Consider the following 18,676-nt stretch of genomic DNA (forward strand, 5'->3'; position numbering starts at 1 on the left):
GTGACTTACAAGGGAATCGTCCCCCTAGAGATGCTGCCTCAGTTTCCAGTGGGAAATGGCCTAAGAAGAGCAGGGAAGGTGAAACTGCTTCTGGTCCTCCTGAAGGGACTCCCAAAGCATCTTCACAAGATGCAAGGGACCCAAGACAGAATTAGAGGGGCTCTGCCTCCAACCAGATGGAAGGGAGAGACAAATTGGTTTGTTGGACTGTACAGAACCAATGGCCTGGCAAGTTGAAGCCATGAGAGAATAAAGCTTTAGTAGATACAGGTGCCCAGAGTGCTCTGACACCATCAAAGCACAAAGGGTGGAACCCATCTGTGTTTCTGGTGTGACAGGAGGATCCCCACACCTGGATGTGTTGGAAGCTGAGTACTGGGATGCAAGCCACAGTTTGCTTTCACTTGGAGGCAGGGAAGGAGTCACTGGACTCAGTTGCCCCAGAGCTAGAAACACAGCCCCAGCATTTGCAGCATTTGGACTGGGCATGGACTGATCCAGACTGTGCTGGAACAGAGTGGAGCTGCAGAGCACCTGCAGTGAGCAGCCCTCTGGGTACTGCAAAGCAACCTCCTGTGGAGTGAGCATGGACAGTGCCTGAGGTGTGCTGCTGATTGCTGCTGGGCATGGTGCAGGTGGCACAGAATGAGGGCTTGGGAATATCAAAGTTTAAGCTGGAAGTTTGCTGCCATTACTCCACACCATCCTGCCTGATGCCACCTTCACAGGGACAGTGATGGCTGGAGCAAAGTACTACAGGGCCTGAAGTTCAGTTGGCAACATGGGAGGCTTGCTGTTCTGGTTGCTGCTGTTGGGTTCTGGCTCTCAGGTGCTGGCTCTTTGCTGAGGGGGAGGGCTGCAGGAGTTTAACTCCTGGCTACTGCTGCTGACTGCTGTGCTTCTTTCTGCAAACAGCCTCAGGTCAGTGTGCATTATGGGATCTCATTTGGATTCAACTCTTTTGAGCTTATCACAAGTCCTTATCCCAGCCCAGAGGGTTTTTTGATTCATGTGTGTGTTATTTTTCCCTCACTTCTGTTTTGGGGGGGAACAGGCAGCTTAACCTCTTCTCAGCTCTTCAACCTGTTCCAGCCCCACAGTGGAAAGCCAACAGAAGCTTTCTGAGTTCTTCCAAAGATCTCCATGAGCTTCCACCTACACCCTTCAAAGATCCCAAAAGTCAGTCCTAGGACTATCCATAATCCCAAACACCTAAGATTACCTGAAAACCTCTGAAGAATGCCTCTGAGATGCCCCTCAAGACTCCTCTGAGAACCTCATTTTCCCCTCCCTGAACTGGGCACACAGCTCCACCCCATCCCTCGGGAGCAAATGCCCCCAAAATTCAGGCATTGAGGCAGAGATATCTGAAATAAAAGCAAACAGACAGGATTTGGGTAACTTTTGGGGTTTATTGAGACAATTGGTCAATAGACAGAGGATTTCTTACCCCAGGGAGACACAAAGCATTGGGGAAGAACCAGACAGACCCTGGGGAAGAACCAGACAGACCCTGGCAAAGCCCTGCCCAGCTCCACTGGGAGCTCCAGCTGTGCCGACTCAGCACTGTAATTGTTCTCATTGGCAATAATTGGTGTTCAGATGGGCAGGAGGTGTTTGTTGCTGCTGGTGTCCCCAGTCCCTGAGAACTGCAAAGTAAAAAGGGATGATTTTGGTGCTGGAAAGACCTTCTCAGAAGGATCATGATTACTCCACAGATTCTAGGTGGATTTATGCCTCCCCTCCAGTGCAGGCTGCTCTCTGGTGTGGATGTAGCGGTGCTTCTTGAAGCGCCCCATCCGGGTGAAGCTCTTACCGCAATCAGCACGTGACAGCCTTCTCACCAGTGTGGGTGCGGCGGTGGCGACTGAGATGTTGCCTCTGTCTGAAGCTCTTCCCACAGTCATCACAGGTGTAAGCTTCTCACCGGTGTGAGTGCGGTGGTGCGCAATGAGAGTGCTCTTATGTCTGAAGGCCTGGCCGCACTCAGCACAGCTGAAAGACTTTTCGCCAGCGTGCACACGACGGTGCTCTGTGAGGTCTCGCTTCTTATTGAAGCTCTTGCCGCAGTCGGCACAGCTGTAAAGCTTCTCACCGCTGTGGATGAGTTGGTGCTGGATGAATGCAGCGCTCGTGGTGAAGCTCTTGCCGCACTCAGCACAGGGGAACAGATGCTCTCCAGTGTGGATGCGGCGATGGATGGTGAGAGTGGAGCTCTGTTTGAAGCTTTTGCCGCAGTCCCTGCAGGTGAAGGCCTTCTCACTGGTGTGGGTGAGGTGGTGTTGCATAAGAGGAGAGATCTGCCTGAACCGCTTGCCACAGCTGTCACAAGAGAAGGGCTTCTCTCCAGTGTGGGTGAGGCAGTGCCGGGTGAGATGATAGCGCCGGGTGAAGCTCTGGCCGCAGTCACCACAGGTGAAAGGTTTCTCTCCGGTGTGGGTGCGGCGGTGCTGGATGAGTTTAGAGTTCCAGCGGAACCTCTTGCCACAGTCACCACAAACGAAGGGCCGGGAGCCAGGCTGTGAGCAGTGGTGCTTCACTAGCTCTGAGCCACCTGGGAAGCTCTGCCCACACTCAAGGCACTGATTCAGCTCTTTGGGTGACACTGAGGGACCTGCTCTGGCTTCATCCTCCTCCATACATTCCTCCCCCTCATCCTGGTCACCTTCTTCATCATCATTATCCTCCTCTTCATAGTTGTCATTCTCAGCATCATCCTCCATCTTCTCCTCTTTTTCCTCCTCATCCTCCTCTACCTTGGGACTGCACATTGGCTTCTCCAACTTGATCTCTGGGTGCTGCTTCTCCTCCCAGCTCTTGTCTGGGTCCTTCTGTGAGGCCATACTGTGGCAGGAAGGGGTCACAGCTGTGCAATAGGGAAGATGGAAGCACCTGAGCCCAGGACCTCAAACCCTCAGATCCTGCCTGGGTCATGACACTCCCTGACTCCCAACACCCAGATGGAGAAGAGAATGCAGAGGGGACCTCAAACCTTCAGTTTTTGCCACAGTATGGGCACAGACCTCTAATACCTGTGCTGAGACCCCAGGTTCCTGTGATCAGTGCCCTGAGGTACCCTGGGATTTACAAGTGGTCTTGTCCTACTCTCCTCGAGCCTGGTGACATTGGCAGGGTGGTTCCCGGCCCAGACCCTGTCCTTTGATCTCCCCTGGCTCAGACAATGGAGGCAGCAGCACTGAACAAGGAAGACCAAACCACCTCCAACCTTCTCCCACCACCCTCCACATCCCAACCCCCAAACATCACCTCCTGCTCACAACTCACCCCCAGTAGCCTGGAGCATTCTTCAACTCCCACAACACCTGATGTGCCACAGAGCTCCTGGAGAGGTGCAATATGCTGGACAGGAGGAGGTGGAGGAGGTTGGGAGCTGCCCTGGAAGCTGGGGTCCTCCTGTTGCCCCACTCTGGGTTTCTTACCGGTTGGGCTGCTCCAAGGGGTAGTTCTGCAAACTCTGCTCTTCCCCAGCACACAGGGGCAGGGATGATGGAGAGAAAGGGACACAACTCCTGCCACAAGGAAGCAAAGGGCTCAGAGGAGAGCACTGACCTGCAAGGGATGGCTCAGCACTGCCCAGGACCAGGCAGCACAGCTCAGCCTTGCTGGGGGCAGCTCCCATGCCCAGCAGCACAGCCACAGCACACAGCCAGGGCTGATCAAGATGGGAGACCTCAACAAGTGCAGACTCAGCTCCTTGCCCAGCACACAGCCCCCAGCACACAGCTGCAGGCCAGCACCACAACACAGCTGCCTCCACACAGCCTCTCCCAGGCCTTGCCTAAAGCTTCCTCCCACTGCCTGCCCAGGCCTCTGCTGCCTGCACCTGCCTTTGCCAGCAGATCTTGCTCTGGCCACAGCTCTCCTCCCAGGTCCTGCCCCCAACCCACACACTCTGTGCTCACCTTTGACTTGCACACACCTCTCTGCTGCCCACTCCCCAACAGAAGATCACAGCAGCCCTCAGGACACACAAAAAGGGAGCTTCATTATCTCTGGAGATACAGCAAAGGGGGAAGGGACTTGGGCAGCTTCTTGATAAACCTCTTCAGCCCTCACAGGGATGCTGGAGGAGTCTCTGGCTCCTGCCCAAACTTCACACCTCCAGCACCCTTCACACACCTGCAGCCCAAAGAGACTCACTGGAAAGGGTTTGGCTTCCTTCTTTCCCTGACCATTTCTCTCAGCTTGCTCTTTGCAGTTCCCTGGAGCTGCCACTCCACATCCCCAAGAGAAAATGAGGTTTGATGGGAGGGCACAGTGCCATTGGGCTGCTGTTCATCTCCCAGCTGACACAGGCAGAGCTGCAGCACAATTCACTCCTTTCACCTCCCCAAATGCTGCCAGATTCTGCTATTTCCTGCACACACATTTGCCACCTGGGCCCTGCATCCTCTCCCCTTTTTGGGGGGACAAGGCCTAATTCCTACCTGACCACTCCCAGGCCCTTCCCTCATTCCCAGCCCATCCTTGACTGCCTTGACTGTCCCATGGCCCTGTGTCCCCCACCTCCACTGCCACTGCAGCTGGAAGGGTGGAGTGGGAAATGCTGTGGCTGAAGAAGCATCTAAAGAACTGGGCTGGAAGCAGCAGCACAAGGATGGAAGGGGCCTGAGACTAAAGGCTGGGATCAGCTGGAGGCCTGAAAGAACAGCACCAAGCCAAGGGGGGGTTACAGATGAGGGCTGGGGAGGGACGCTGCAGACACCTCATGCAGCAGCTGATGAGAGGAAGGGGACAGAGAGGGAGTGAGACCTCAGGTGACTCCTGCCATGGGGGATGGCTGGGCTGTGTGGCTAGGAGCCCTGAGTACCTGCTTGGGCTGTGCTGGATGTCAGGAGGGGTCAGGGGATTGTCCTGAGCCAGGCAGGGTTTGGGGCTTTGAGCTTCTGGGGTCAGCTGCTGCCAGCACCATTGGAGGTAGGAGCCAGGCAGAGCCACACAGCTGCTGAACTAAGCCCTCCCACCCCCTGCAGCCTTCACCCTCCATCTCTCCATCCAGTGCTCCAGCTCCACTCACTTGCTGCCCTCTCAGAGTCCCCAGGGCCCCACCAAGTCTCCAGGGCTGATCTACACATCCTTCAGGGTCACCAGGGTCCTACAACGTCACCAGGGCTGATCTACACAGCCAGCAGGGCCCAACAGAAACCCCTGGAAGAGAGCATGGAGGAGAATCCCTGTGGTGGGTGGAAGGCACTGGGATGTCTTACACCAGAGAGTAGAGACCTCCAGAAGGGACAGCAGAGTCCAGAGGGACACCACAAAGTGTCATCTAGCTTAGTTCATTCCCACAAGGCCTGCACCCACTCTCTACAAAGGAATAGCACAGGATCTCCAACCTCCTTTGCCCTTCCTCTCTGCTCCCAGCCACAGCTTCTGGGATCTCTCTCTGCAGAGGAGCTTTGAGGCCTTGGCAATGCTGCCAACTGCGGCCTGCAGCGGCCTGGCTCACCTGGGAGCTGCCTACCAGAAGCTGTAACTGCAGCTCTTGGGTATGGGGGAGGAGGGGCAGAGAGGCATGGGGGAGGGGGAAGGCATTTGGGGCCTGGGGTTCTGGCCTGCTTTGGTGCAGCTCTGGAGGAAGCTTTGGCCTAGGGAGGTTGCTTGGCTCCCGTGGCCCAGGCACACTATGGATTGTTGTGGATTGGATGCTTTGCACTGTAGGATGCAGCTCTGAACAGCACAGCCATGGAAACTGCCCAATTCTATCCAACCCTCTGGCCACAGCTTGGCATCAACTCCTTTCACAAGGCTCAGAGAGAGCCTCTCTGCCTCCTGAAACCTAAGGCAATACCCTGCAGAACAAGTTGGGGGAGCTCAAGGGGACAAGCTGCAGAGGGGGCCCAGGGCAACCTCCTGAGCTTCAACAAGAGCAAGGGCAGGGTCCTGCCCCTGGCCTGGCACAATCCTCACAATCAGGACAGGCTGGGGGAGGAGGGGATAGGAAGCAGCCCTGCAGAAAAGGACTGGGGGGTGCTGCTGGACAAGAAGCTGGACAGGAACAGACAGGGGGAGCCTGCAGCCCACAAGGCCAAGGGCAGCCTGGGCTGCACCAAAAGCAGCATGGCCACAGATGGGCAGAGGCCATTCTGGCACTTGGCTCTGCTGAGACTTCACCTGCAGCACTGCAGCCAGCTCTGGAGCCCTCAGCACAGGAAGGACATGGACCTGATGGAGAGGGTCCAGAGGAGGGACACAAAAATGAACAGGGGCTTGGAGCAGCTCTGCTACCAGGACAGGCTGAGGGAGCTGGGGGTGATCAGCCTGGAGAGGAGAAGAGAAGGCTCTGGGGAGACCTAAGAGTGACCTTCTGGTACCTGAAGGGGGCTACAAGAAGGCTGCAGAGGGACTGTTTGAAGCCATTGCCTCTGGTCCAGTCCCTGCAGGCTTATGCAAACTAGAGCAGAGCAGATTGAGATTGGAGGTGAGGAACAAGTTCTGCACCAGGAGCCTGCTGGAACACTGCAACAGGCTGCCCAGGGAGGGGCTTGAGGTCCCAGCCCTGCAGATGTTCAAGGTGAGGCTGGACAGGGCTCTGGGCAACCTGAGCTAGTGCAGGATGTCCCTGCTGACTGCAGAGGGGGCTTGGACTGCAGCACCTTTGCAGCTCCCTCCCAACCCAAACCACTCCAGGATTCTAGGAGTCTAAGTGCAGCCTCCAGGGAGAGCAGGAAAAAGATGAGGCAGAGGAGGACAAGGAAGAGGACAAGGAGGAGGAGAACCAAAATCCCTTCCTAACTCCTCCAAACCTCTGCCAAATTCCTGGAAAGCTCTTCCAGCTCTGCAGAGTTCATTCTGAAGAGAGCTGAGGGAGTTGCTAGGCTCAGGGATGTCTTGCACACTCTGCACAAATGCTCCAGAAGCTTTCCAAGTGCCCTCAAAACCAGCAGCACAGCTCTGCTGCCACACAATGCCAGGCTGCAAGGGACCCCAAGGCTCAGCTGCTCCAACCTTGCCAGCTGACACTGGACTGGAAAGGAGCTGGCCCAGCCCCCTGCCAAGCTGAGCCTTCCAACTCTGCCCTGCAGGGCAATCCACCACTGCCCTGGGGAGAGGATTCCAATGGCTGACTGGCAGGGAAAAGCTTTTGCCTCTGCAGGGCACTGTGCCACTTCAGCTCAACTCTTGCAGCTCAGAGCCAGCCCCCAAGCTCAAGAAGCAGCAACTAAGGCCAGAGCCAGACTTGAGGATTTTAAGGAGTTTTCTTGGGCACTCAAAATGCTTTGTAAAAAATGGCTTAAAAATGATCCAAATCTCTCTGAAGATCATTCAAAGGGCCTGAAAAGAATCAAAATCTTGTAGAAAAACATCAAATATGGACAAAAATAATCAAAATGTCTTCAAAACTCACTAAAAGGGCCTGGAATGAGTAAGGATACTTCAAAAATCATTAAAAGGGCCTGAGAATAATGAAAATACCTCAAAAATCATTAGAAAAACCTAAAAATGGTCTAAATATCTCCCAAAAAATCATTCAAAAGGCCTGAAAATGATCAAAATGTCTTCAGTAATCATGAAAAAGGAGATGAAAATACTCAAACTATCTTCAAAAGTCATTCAAAATGCCTGAGGCTAAGCAAAGTCTCCCCAAAACCCATTAAAATCAGCCCCAAATGAGGAAAATAGCTTCAAAAGGAAGGAAAAGGGGCTGGAAATAATCCACAGAGCTTCGGGAAATGATTAAAAGTGCCAAAACGAACCCAAACCAACTCCAGAACCTCATCCCCATGGCTGCCAAGCTCCTGCAAACTGATTCTGCAGAGCTCTCAGCCAGGCTCTGGCTTCTTGCAGTCTCCAACATCCTTCAGAAATGCTGCAAAAAGCTGAAAACTGCCGGAAAAGTCCTCAGCACCTGCTGGAAACTCTGGAAGGCGACAGAAAAACTCTTCCCGAGCCGTTCAGATCCCCTGGAGCTGCCCCAAGCCCCCTCGGGAGGCATCGAAATCTCTTTGCAAGAGTTTGGGAGAGGCTGGGAGGAGGTTTTGGGTTCCCAACCCCGCAGAGAATCCTCAGCGAAAAAACTTCTCCGAAGCTCTGCAGAGCTCCTGAAAACCTCTGCGCAAGCTTTCCGAGCTGAGCCAAAGCTCCTGGGAGCTGTGCGCAGCTGCTGGGTCAGAGCTGTTGCGGAGCTGCTGTGCCCCAGCCCTGCCCCCGCAGCGCAGCTCAGCCCAGACGGCGCCGCCCTGGCTGAGAGCTGCACCTCCCGGCATGCCCCGCGCGGAGCCAGGGCCGCAGCTCCCCGCTGGGACTTGGAGGCGGGGTTGGGGTAATCCGGCGTCTGTGATTGGCTGCGGCTGCCCGGCCGTGGGCGGGGCTTCCTCTGCGGCCCCAGCCCCCGCCTGGGCTGGGCTGCAACGTGGGCGGTTCGAGGCCTCCATTGCATCGCTCTCTGCTCGCCCAGGCTGCCAGGAGGCTGCAGGGGACGGCAGTCGGCAGCTGCCTCTGCTCCGAGCTCTTCGTCCTTCCTCTTCCTGCTGCTGTGCGCCCCTTTGGCCTGGGCTGTGGGGTAGGTGTGGGCAGGCGCGGGGCAGAGTGGGGGCTGCTGGGGTGGGGATCCCTTGGGGCTTGGGGGAGCGGCTGGTGGGGTTGGCATTGGGCTGCGGTGGGGCTGAGGGCTGTGTCCTGGAGCTGGGCTTGAGGAGGGCTCGGTGAGGTGTGGGGCTGGTGTGGGTGGGGCTGTGGGGGGTGGTTGTTGGGGGCTGTGGAGTTGTGGGGGCGTGTGTGAGGTTGGGTGGGGGCTTGGGGTCGGAGAGGGGCGTGTGAGGGGCTGGTGAGGAGCCCGTGGGGCTGTGTGGGTTTGGGGGTAGGAGCTGGTGGTGGTGGGGGAGGCTGTGTGTGGGTGTGGTGTGGGTCGGGGTGGTGAGGCTTGGAGCGGGGAGTGGTGGGGTGGTGCGAGGGGGTGGGTGCGGTTGTGGGGAGCTGTGTGTGGGTCTGGGTCGGGGTGGGTGTGTTTGGGGGTTCGTTGTGGTGCTGTGCTGCTGCCTCCCCCTGGTGGGGGCAGCTGCAGGCCCCCTTTGGCTGCTGCTGTGTTGCAGGCGGAGCCATTGGTGGGCTGCAGGGGCTGTCCCTGGCCCTGTGTCCCTGTGTGTGCCCAGCTTGCCCCTTTGGCTACTTGCAGCTGGCAGTGGTGCCCTGCCCCCAGCCAAGCCCGGTGGGTGCCCAGCAGCACCTTGGCAGCCTGGATGGGAGCCTGGGGTGGTGCTGAGCTCTCTGCTGGTCATTCTCTGCCCTCTCTTTGCCTTCTCCCCTCTCTCCTTAGCTGCTCTCATCCCTGCACAAGCTGCAGGACACCTCCTTGAGCGCTGCCCTTGCTGGGGGGGTCCAAGGAAGAGTCCAGGGGGGTGCAGCAGTGGCTTGGTGCTGGACTCAGCTTGGCTTGGCCATAGAGCACCTCAGAGCCTGGCCTGGCCTGGTCTGTGAGCCCAGGGCTTGGGGCTGGGGTGGCCTCCTAGGCAGGAGCCCCCATTTGGAGAGAAAGGCTACTGGTGAGAGGAGGCCAGGAGGTGGGGGGGGTACCCCCAGGGCAATGGGGTCCCCAACTTGGGTGGCACTGGAGGAGTGCCCAGCTGGAGTGGGGAGGGAAGAGCAGGAGGGTCCCCAAATGTTGCTGCCCCCCAAGTCTTCTTTGCCCCCAGGTCAGGCAGGGTCCCAAATGGCACTGCCATGGGCCCTGCCCCCCAGAATCCCTCTACAGCCCCCCCCAGTGCTGGGTCCCTTGGGGGTGGGGGAGTCCTTTCCTGCTGCCTGGGTGCTGGGGACCATTGTTGGTTACTTTGGGGTAGCTTTAGGGTGCAGGGAGATAACTGAGGGTCCCAGGGAGGCATTTTAGCTCTCAGGCTTCTGTTGTGGTTTCCCTGGGGGCATTTTGGGCTCCTCCTGCTTGTGGCAGGGTGCAGCATGGGCTGCCTGGGGTGGCACAGGGAGCTGGGGGAGGCTGTTTGGGGGGTTCAGGGCTTTATCCCCCCCCAGAGTGCCAATGCCTGCAGCTGGCTGTGCTGGGCCAGCAGCCAGGGGTGCTCCTGCCTCAGCCCTTGGGCTGGCAGCACAATGCCTGCCCCTGGTGCTGGGCCTTCTGCAGAGCTGGGCAGAGAGGTTAAGGAGGTGTCAGAATCACCCCAAACCCACAGCCCCCCTGCCCAGAACACCCCTCCAAGGCCTCTGTGCTCTGCAATCTCTTGAGGCACAAAGATTCCCTGGGGGGTTGCAGAGTGATTCTCAGTTTCTCTGCAGGCCTCCTGAGCACAGAAAGGCTCAGGGCAGGAGGAGCTTTTGCTGTGTGGCTGCAGGCTGAGAGCTGTGCAGAGCTTTTGTCAGCTGTGCTGGCAGGAAGCATGGTCAGAAGCAGACTGCTGTGCTGCAGCTGCTTTGCCCCTGGGGAAATGCTTGCTGGGAGGCAGCCAAATGAGGCTGAGCTGTTGAGTGTCTGCTTGTGGCTGAGGAACTGCATTGACTTGGACTGAAAGGTTTGGCTTGGGCTGGGGGCAGCCTGTTGTTGATGGTTTTGGTGGTGAGAAGTCCTGCAGCTTCCTTGGAGGAGCTTCAGCAGCAGCCAAAGCAATTCCCTTGCTGCTGTTTGCTGTGCAATGAGCTGGGAAGGGAAGGAAATGATTGCTGCAAGTGAGCAAAGCAATTGCAGTGCTCTGCAAGTCTCAGCAGTGCTGTGTCCAGCAGGGCCAGGGCAGGGATTGTCCTCCTGTCCTGGGCCCTGGGGAGGCCACCCCTGGAATGCTGGGGTCAGTTTTGGCCCCTGACTCCACGGACTTTGAGGGTCTGGAGCAGGTGCAGAGAAGAGCAAGAGAGCTGGGAAAGGGTCTGGAGAGCAGGGCTGAGAGGAGCAGGTGAGGGAGCTGTGAGTGTTTAGTGTGGAGAAGAGGAGGCTGAGGGGAGACCTCTTGGCCTCTGGAGCTGCCTGCAGGGAGGCTGCAGTGAGGTGGGGGTTGGGCTCTTGTGCCTTGTCTCAGGTGGCAGAAGGAGAGGAAGTGTCCTGAAATTGTGTCAGGGGAGGCTTAGGTTGGAGAGGAGGAGGAATGAGTTTGGTGCCAGAGTGGTCAGGGCCTGGCAGAGGCTGCCCAGGGAGGCAGTGGAGTGGCCATGGCTGGAGGTGTTGCAGCAAGGTGTGGCCATGGGGCCATGGTTTGGTGTTCCTGGTGGTGTTGGGGCTGGCAGTTGGCCTCAGTGCTGAGAGAGGTCTTTTGCAGGCCAGGCAATTGTGTGGCTGTGTGAGGAAGCTGCCCCAGAGCAAATGCATCTTAGGTGCTGGAGGTGCTGGGAAGAATGGGAAATGGGAGAGAGTCCTGTGGAGAGGGGAACGGTTTGGGTTTTGCCTCTGGGCTCCTAGTCTGCCCTTGGAAGTGCCTGGGATTCTTGCAAGCAGTGCTGTCAGCTGGAGCCTTCTGGGGTCAGTTGGTGGTGTGCTGAGAGGGCCCAAGGGAGGTGAGGCTTGGGAAGAGAAGTGGTGAGCAGGAAGCTTGTTGGGTTGTGGGTGGCCAAGGGGTGTGGGTGTGGCTGAGAGGTGTGGAGTGCAGGAGAGCCTTCAAGGCCTTGTGGTGTTGCTGGAGCTGTGGGCTGAGGAAGTGCTGCTGCCAGGCAAGGGCTTGAAGGAGGTTGAAAGTCAAGTGGTGTGGATGGCTTGGTGTGGGGAAGTGTTTGGCTTCTTGTGGGCAAGTGAAGCTTTCCTTGTGCAGGAGGAGAGTGAGAGCCTGGGCTTTGCAATCCCTGGGGCCCTGGAGCCCTTCTGGAGTGGTTTTCTTCTGCAGAGCTTTGCAGCCCAGCTGCAGGTGTGCTGTTGCTGGAAGCTGTTGCTGGTTGTTTTGTGCAGCCTTGGGTGTTGGATCAGTGTCTTGGCTCAGTTTGGTCCTTCCTCTTGTGGCCAAGTTGAGGTCCCTTTGGTTTGGCAGCTGAGCACAGCTTGAGGCTTTTGCTGCAATGGTTTTTGTGCTAGCAGCATTGTGTGCTGCCAGCTGGAGTGCTGTGTGCAGCTGTGGTGCCCCCAAGAGGGGCAGGAGGTTGAGCTGTTGGAGGGGGTGTGTTGGAGGTAATGGGGGTGGTGGGAGGGCTGTGACAGCTCCCCTGTGGGGGTTGGCTGTGAGAGTTGTCTCTGTGGAGGGTGGAGAGGATAAGTCTGTGGGGAGAGGTTGGAGCAGCCTTGTGGCAGCTGCTGGGGGCTGCAGGAGAGCTGGGGAGGGACTTTTGTGAGGGGCTGGGAGTGATGGGCTGAGGGGGAGTGGATTGAAGGTTGAGGAGGGCAGATTTGGAGTGGAGTTTAGGAGGCAATAGTTTGGAGTGGGGGTGGTGAGAGCCTGGAGCAGGTTGGCCAGGGAGGTGCTGGCTGCCCCCTCCCTGGAGGTGCTGAGGGTGAGGTTGGATGAGGGCTTGAGCAGCCTGGTGTGGTGGAAGGTGTCTGTGGGCATGGCAGGGGGTTGGAGCTGTCTGCTCTTTGGGGTCCATTCCAGCCCAAAGCATTCTCTGACTGCTTCAATTTGGACACTTAGCAGAAGTGCAATGAAGGGAACTTGAAATAAGGCAAGTTGTGAAACTGGCTCTGAGCCTGGGGTCTGGGTGTGAGCTTGGGAAGTGGTTCTGACCTTAGCTGCTGGCTCTTGAGCTTTTGGCCTGGATGTGTACTTAGGAGCTGGCTCTGAGCTTGGGAAGTGTTCTGACCTTAGCTGCTGGCTCTGATCTTAGCTGCTGGCTCTTGAGATTAGGGTCTGCTTCTTGACCTCAGGGCCTGTTTCTGTGGTCAGGGGCTGGTTCTTGAGCTTGGGGGCTGGTTCTTGAGCTTGGGGGCTGGTTCTTGAGCTTGGGGGCTGGTTCTTGAGCTTGGGGGCTGGTTGTGAGCTTTGGGGCTGGCTCTGAGCTTGGGGGCTGGCTCTGAGCTTGGGAAATGGTTCTGACCTTACTGACTGGCTCTTGAGCTTGTGGGGGCTGGCTCTGGAGGTTGGTTCTGACCTTTGTTGCTGGTACTGGAGCCTGGGGGCTGATTCCTGAGCTTGGAAAGGGTTTTGACATTAGGTGCTGGCTTGGGAGCTTGGGAGCTGTTTCTTGAGCTTGGGGGATGGGTGTGAGCTTGGGAAGTGGTTGGGATGTTAGTTGCTGGCTCTGAGCTTGGGAGCTGAGTCTGCACTTTTGATCTAGGTTCTGAAGCTTGGGAGCTGGTTCTTGAGCTTAGGAAGTGGTTCTGACCTTAGTTGCTGGCTCTGAGCTTGGGGGCTGGCTCTGAGCTTGGATGTGGTTCTGACCTTAGCTGCTGGTTCTTGAGCTTGGGAAGTGGATCTGATTTTATTTTCTGGCTCTTGAGCTTGGGATCTCAGTGTGAGCTTGGGATGTGAGCTTGGAAAGGGGTTTTGAGCTTAGTTGCTGGCTCTGGGCTTGGAGTGTGGTTCTTGATCTCAGGGCCTGTCTCTGAGGTCAGGGGCTGGTTCTTGAGCTTGGGAAGTGATTCTGACCTTAGTTGGTGGCTTAGGAGCTGAGTCTGCGCTTTTGATCTAGGCTCTGGACCTTAGTGGCTGGCTCTGAGCTTGGGGGCTGGCTCTGAGCTTGGGAAATACTCTGACCTTAGTTGCTGGCTCTGAGCTTGGGGGCTGGCTCTTAAGCTTGGAATGTGGTTCTGACCTTATTTGCTGGCTTGTGAGCTTGGGGCCTGGGTGTGAGCTCTGGAGGTGGCTCTGAGCTTGGGAAGTGTTCTGACCTTAATTGCTGGTTCTTGAGCTTGGGGCCTGGATGTGAACTTAGGAGCTGGCTCTGAGCCTGGGGTCTGGTTCTGCATTTCTGACCTGGATTCTTGTGCTTGGGAGCTGACTCTGACCTTAGTGGCTGGTTCTTGAGCTTGAGGGCTGTGTCTGAGCTTGGCCCCTGCCTTGAATTTAAAATGAGAGAGTTCAGGCAGTTGGAAGTTGAAGCTGAGCTGCTTTGCACTGCAGTGCTTCAGAGTTTGTGGTGCTCCAAAGGCAGATCTCAAAGAGCTGCTGCAAGAGTTGAGCTGAAGTGGCACAGTGCCCTGCAGAGGCAAAAGCTTTTCCCTGCCAGTCAGCCATTGGAATCCTCTCCCCAGGGCAGTGGTGGATTGCCCTGCAGGGCAGAGTTGGAAGGCTCAGCTTGGCAGGGGGCTGGGCCAGCTCCTTTCCAGTCCAGTGTCATCTGGCAAGGTTGGAGCAGCTGAGCCTTGGGGTCCCTTGCAGCCTGGCATTGTGTGGCAGCAGAGCTGTGCTGCTGGTTTTGAGGGCACTTGGAAAGCTTCTGGAGCATTTGTGCCAAGTGTGCAAGACATCCCTGAGCCTAGCAACTCCCTCAGCTCTCTTCAGAATGAACTCTGCAGAGCTGGAAGAGCTTTCCAGGAATTTGGCAGAGGTTTGGAGGAGTTAGGAAGGGATTTTGGTTCTCCTCCTCCTTGTCCTCTTCCTTGTCCTCCTCTGCCTCATCTTTTTCCTGCTCTCCCTGGAAGCTGCACTTAGACTCCTAGAATCCCAGAGTGGTTTGGGTTGTCAGGGAGCTGCAAAGGTGCTGCAGTCCAAGCCCCTCTGCAGTCAGCAGGGACATCCTGCACTAGCCCAGAGCCCTGTCCAGCCTGACCTTGAACCTCTCCAGGGCTGGGACCTCAAGCCCCTCCCTGGGCAACCTGTTGCAGTGTTCCAGCAGCCTCTTGGTGCAGAACTTGTTCCTCACCTCCAATCTCAATCTGCTCTGCTCTAGTTTGAAGCCATTGCCTCTGGTGCTGTCCCTGCAGGCTTTGCAAACAGTCTCTCTGCAGCCTTCTTGTAGCCCCCTTCAGGTACCAGAAGGTCACTCTTAGCACTCCCCAGAGCCTTCTCTTCTCCTCTCCAGGCTGATCACCCCCAGCTCCCTCAGCCTGTCCTGGTAGCAGAGCTGCTCCAAGCCCCTGATCATTTTTGTTTCCCTCCTCTGGACCCTCTCCATCAGGTCCATGACCTTCCTGTGTTGAGGGCTCCAGAGCTGGCTGCAGTGCTGCAGGTGAAGTCACATCAGAGCAGAGCCAAGTGCCAGGATGGCCTCTGTCCATCTCTGGCCATGCTGCTTTTGGTGCAGCCCAGGCTGGCCTTGGCCTTGTGGGCTGCAGGCTCCCCCTGTCTGTTCTTGTCCAGCTTCTTGTCCAGCAGCACCCCCCAGTCCTCTTCTGCAGGGCTGCTTCCTATCCCCTCCTCCCCCAGCCTGTCCTGATTGTGAGGACTGTCCCAGGCCAGGGGCAGGACCCTGCCCTTGCTCTTGTTGAAGCTCAGGAGGTTGCCCTGGGCCCCCTCTGCAGCTTGTCCCCTTGAGCTCCTCCACCTTGTTCTGCAAGGTATTGTTTTAAGTTTAAGGAGTTAGAGAGGCTCTCTTTGAGCCCTGTCAAAGGAGTTGATGCAAAGGTTGAAGGTGGTTTGGTTTTCCTTGGTCAGTGCTGCTGCCTCCATTGTCTGAGCCAGGGGAGATCAAAGGACAGAGTCTGAGCTAGGAACCACCCTGCCAATGCCGCCAGGCTCGAGAGTGGGACAAGACCACTTCGAAGTCCCAAGATATCTCAGGGCACTGATCGCAGGAACCTGGAGTCTTAGCACAGGTATTAGAGGTCTGAGCCTACACTGTGGCAGAAACGGAATGTTTGAGGTTCCCTCTGCATTCTCTCCAGCTGGCTGCTGGGAGGTGCTGGGAGTCAGGGACTGTTATGACCGAGGCAGGATCTGAGGGTTTGAGGTCCTGGGCTCAGGTGCTTCCATCTTCCCTATTGCAGAGCTGTGGGGGCTGCTGTGTGCAGGAGAGGTGCTGGTGAGCGTGGGGTGTGGCTTGCAGCAGAGGCTGCTGTGGGGGTGTGTGGGGGAGCCCTGGGGGTTTGGAGGCTTTGTGCTGGCAGGTGCCGGGCGGCTGCTGTGCTGAAGGGCAGCGGCTGGGCTGAGGGCCAGGCGCGGGGGGGAGCTGTGGGCAGGCTGTGTGCTGGGTGCCGTGGGGGTGTCAGGCGTGGGTGCTGTGCTGAGCCTGAGCTTGGGAGCGCCTGGGGCTGGTGTCAGCTGTGGGGCGGTTTGGCTGTGCTGGGGGTGGTGGCATCCAAGGCCTCTGTGCCCCCCAGCCCCTTCCTGTGGGGCTCTGCTGTGCCTGTGTGGCAGGGGTTCCTCTGCCTGCCCTCGGGCACAGGGCTGTATCCATCTCTCTGCAGGCCTCTGTGTGTCCCCCAACTGGGCTCTGCTGGATGTTTAGATCCAGCTCTGCATTTCTCTTCCAATTCCTGTAGAGCCTTTTCATTTTACTTCCTTTGGGAGTCAAATTATTTCTCTTTAAAGCAAGACCCATTTATATTGGCTCCTCCTGCCCACCCCTGGCAGTGGCTTTTGCAATGAGCTTGGGAGGCTCTTCCTTACTTGCATTTTTGCTCTCCACCTCTGCTCTTATCACAGAAACTAGGCCTGTTTTTGCAGCATCCATAAGGTTAGAAGAGACCTCAGAGATCATCAAGTCCAACCTGTCACCTAATACCTCACAACTAACTAAACCACAGCCTCAAGTGTCACATCCAATCCCACCCTGAACACCTCCAGGGATGGTGACTCCACCACCTTCCTGGGCAGCACATCCCAATGGCTAAGAATTCTTTCTGTGAAGAACTCTCTCCTCACCTCCAGCCTAAACCTCCCCTGGTACAGCTTGAGCCTGTGTTCTCTTGTTCTGGTACTGATTACGTGGGAGAAGAGACCAACCCCCACCTGGCTAAAACCTCTTATGGTTGTTTTTGTCCTGTTCCTCTGCTCACTCCTGCAGGAAGATGCTGAGCTGTCCCTGGCCTGTTTCCTGTTGTCTGTCCATGGTCTTAGATAAGCACTGCCTGCCTCTGAGCATTGCCTTTGTGCTTGACAGCTTCCTTCCTGCAGGGCAAGCAGCCCTGGAGCCTCTAAACACACAGTGCAAGGTTCCTGTCTTGCCTTCTTTCAGCTCTCAGATGAGAAGCACATCAGGATCCAAGTCCTGTCCCTCAGACCTCTGGGCTTCCATACGTTCATTGAGTTCCTGTTATTGAGGCTCCTGGCCCTTGCTCCAGCCCCCGCAGCGCTGCTCCCGGCCCTCGCTCCAGCTCCTGCTTTCTGCTTTAATCCCTTGTTTTACTGGAGGTAAATCTCCAATTACTCTGAGGTCCCTGCCCATGGCAGGGGTTTGGAACCAGATGATCCTTGAGGTCCCTTCCAACCCCAACAGTTCTATGATTCTAAACAGATTAACACAAACAGATCAATATCAAAACTCCTCTGAGTTGCTAAGAGTCTGTCAGAGATTTCATGACATTTCCAGAAGTGTTGAACAGTCCTGAAGGCATTTATTGACTTCTGAAGATATTTGGGGGAGTTTTGAATACATTTGGATGATTTCTTCAGGCATATTTGAAGAGTTTTGAGACCACAAACATCATTTAAATCTCTCCATTGATCTTGAAAGAGAGAGTCCCAAGCTTCTCTGGGTGGCTTTGGGAACTTCTAGGAGGTAGGAAGAGTTTTTAATGATTTTTAGCTGCCTTTAAGAAGCTCAGAGAGATGTTGATGATTTTTAATGCAGTTTGAAGCCTGTTGAAGACTTTTTCTAGAGTCTTGAAGGCTAAAGCAGGGCAGGAACTCATGAAAATCTCCACCCAAGGAGTTTTCTGAGCTCTGAAGAGATTTTCTTCACTCCTGCAGAGTTTTTTTGGAGTAATGAAGAGATTCTGGAGAGGTTTCAGGCAGTTTTAAACATTTCTCAGTGTTTTTGAAGCATGAAAGGAGCTGGGAGACTCCCCAAAATCTCTTTGAAATGAGTTGGAAGAGTTCTGAACAGATTTGAATGACTCCTGAAGAGCTTTGAACAGTTTGTGAAGAGATTTGGATGATCTTGCAGGTGGTTGTGAGCATTGTGAAGCATTTTTGACGGGTGTTGAATGCTTCAAGTGGTTCTTCTCTCTCCATCATATCTCCACTTCGGGGCTGAGCAACTGCAGAGTTTGCAGCTCTGCTCCTTGGGACAGCCCAGCAAGTGAAGAACACAGACTGGGTCAACAGTTGGGACCACAGCCCCACAGTGACTCCTTTGGTGCCTCCCAACCTCCTCCAGAGTGTCCTACCCAGCACATTTCAGCCTTCTGGGGGCTCTGAGTGACATCAGCTGTGGTGGGAGTCTGGGGCCCCACAGGCAGGTGAGGGTTGGTTGTGTGTGTGCAGGGAATGGCAGAATCTGGCAGCATTTGAGGAGCTGAAAGGAGTGAATTGTGCTGCAGCTCTGCCTGTGTCAGCTGGGAGATGAACAGCAGCCCATGAGCACTGTGCCCTCCCATCCAACCTCATTTTCTCTTGGGGATGTGGAGTGGCAGCTCCAGGGAACTGCAAAGAGCAAGCTGAGAGAAATGGTCAGGGAGAGAAGGAAGCCAAACCCTTTCCAGTGAGTCTCTTCAGGCTGCAGGCGTGTGAAGGGTGCTGGAGGTGTGAGGTTTGGGCAGGAGCCAGAGACTCCTCCAGCATCCCAGTGAGGGCTGAAGAGGTTTAGCAAGAAGATGCCCAAGTCCCTTCCCCCTTTGCTGTACCTCCAGAGATCATGAAGCTCCCTTTGTGTGTGTCCTGAGGGCTGCTGTGATCTGCTCTTGGGGAGTGGCCAGCAGAGAGGTGTGTTCAGGGCAGAGCTGAGCACAGAGTGGGGGTGTTGGGGGCAGGGCCAGGGA

At 56.1% G+C, this 18,676-nt stretch overlaps 1 protein-coding gene and 1 pseudogene across 1 annotated transcript in view; one reads left to right on the forward strand and one right to left on the reverse strand.

The window, feature by feature from the left end:
* Positions 1–4,475, reverse strand: part of LOC137454446 (zinc finger protein 135-like) — a 36,965-nt pseudogene extending 32,490 nt beyond the window's left edge.
* A 4,007-nt stretch (positions 4,476–8,482) lies between these two features.
* The window catches only part of LOC137454447 (zinc finger protein 27-like), an 86,878-nt gene continuing 76,684 nt past the window's right edge, over positions 8,483–18,676 (forward strand). The window contains exon 1 of the mRNA XM_068164485.1: positions 8,483–8,524. The gene's annotated coding sequence lies outside the window, so the exon portion shown is untranslated. The remainder of the gene's footprint in view (positions 8,525–18,676) is intronic.

The sequence above is a fragment of the Melanerpes formicivorus genome, unplaced genomic scaffold (genome assembly GCF_026170545.1).
Source record: "Melanerpes formicivorus ecotype bairdi unplaced genomic scaffold, bMelFor1.0.p_v2 SCAF_80, whole genome shotgun sequence".
NCBI lineage: Eukaryota > Metazoa > Chordata > Aves > Piciformes > Picidae > Melanerpes > Melanerpes formicivorus.